Consider the following 1,744-nt stretch of genomic DNA (forward strand, 5'->3'; position numbering starts at 1 on the left):
GGAGGAAGGGGGGTCCTGGGGCAGGAGGAGGGGAGGGTTCTGGGGCAGGAGGAGGGAGGGGGGACCTGGGCAGGAGGAAAGAGGGTACAGGGCCACGGCCTCAGGCCTTTGCTAAGGTTCCAACCCCCTCCCCCCAGCACCTGCGACTGCACCGTCTCCAGGACTCAGGTGCAAGCACTGGCGGGGCCCCAGGCCCGCCCTCCACGAGAGTCCAGGCCCAGGTGGGCTGCAGGGCAGGTGCAGGGCCGGCCAGTGTCTGGCTGTGGGGCGCCCGGCCGGGTTCTGCGCCTTGGGTCTCCATTCCCTCCCTGGATCCCTCCTGGGGAAAAAGGGCTGGAGCCGGCCTGCTGTGGGGTCGGTAGGGTCTGCCCGGGTCACAGAAGGCAGGCGGGTGCTCCCTGGCCGGTGGGTGGGGGGTGGATGCCTCCTTCATCCCATCCACAGCTCAGGGCCTCCTGAGGACAAGGGGCGCCACGTGGAGGAACCCTGGCCTGCAGGGGGAGTCTGCCGCGGGAATGGGCAGCAAGGCTGGGGGTGCCGTCGGGGCTTCCCGGCCACCTCGGTGCCACGTCAGGTTTTGCGGGGGCTTCTCACATGGGCCCCTGGGTGGGTGTCCCCACCCCATGCGCCTTCCCCATGCCTCAGGCCCCTAGAGCAGCCCTCACCCGCCGGGGGGGCCGTTCTCAGCGAGAGACCCCGTCCAATGCCCCGACCTCCTCTCCCGGACCCTCTTACTTGGGCTGTGCGACCACCCAAGGGTGCCCTCCTCTCCCAGCCCTGCCGGGACCCTCTTCCTAGCTTTGGGCTTCCCCAGACCCTGGCCCCCTGTCCCCAGCCTCCTGTGTCCCACAGGTACCTCTGGCGCTGCGCCCCCACCCCCCAGACCCACCCTGTGTCCCCCGGGGAGGTGCTGTGTCTCTTCCCACCCCCACCTCCTCCCTGGTCCCATTGGCAGGGCAGGCAGGGCCGGGCAGCCTTCTCTGCACCTCAGGAAATGCCTTCTGGGCTGGGGGTCCCCACGGCTGGCCGGGTCCCACCCACAGCCCCTCCAACCCCGAAGGCCGGTCACCAACCTCGGGAAAGTCCCAGCAGGTGGGGTGTGAGTGTGGGTGGTGTAACATGTATGTGATATACATGTATGTGTATAGTGTGTGGTGTGGTGTATGTAGTGTATATGTAGCGTGTGTGGGGCTGTGGGGTATGTGTATTTGTGTGTAGTGTTTGTGTAAGGTGAGTGGTTGTGTGGTGTGTGCTGTATATGGTGTGTATTATGTGGTGGTATGTATAGTGCGTGTGATGTGTGGTTGTGTTTGGTGTATTGTGTGTCATATGTGTTGTGTGTGTCATGTGTGCGGTGTTTCTGTGTGGTGTTGTGTATGGTGTGTGTATATGGTATGGTGTGTTTGTGGCATGTGGTGTTTGTGGTGTGTATGTATCATGCGGTGTGTATGGTGTTTGTGTATGTGGTATAGAGGGTATGGTGTGTTTGTGGTATGTGGTGTTTGTGGTGTGTTGTGTGTTTGGTGTGTGGTGTTTGTGGTGTGTATGTATCGTGTGGTATGTGTGGGTGTGTGCGTGTCATGCGTTTTGTGGTATGTTGTATATGGTGTGTCGTGTTTTGTGTGTGGGCGTGTCATGTATTGTAAGTTTATGGTGTGTCATGTGTTTTGTGTGTGGTGTGATGTTTTGTCGTGTGTCGTGTGTATGGTATGTGTGTCGTGTTTTGTGGTGTTTGTATGTTTCA

This window comes from Cebus imitator, unplaced genomic scaffold (genome assembly GCF_001604975.1).
Source record: "Cebus imitator isolate Cc_AM_T3 unplaced genomic scaffold, Cebus_imitator-1.0 Scaffold329, whole genome shotgun sequence".
Lineage (NCBI taxonomy): Eukaryota > Metazoa > Chordata > Mammalia > Primates > Cebidae > Cebus > Cebus imitator.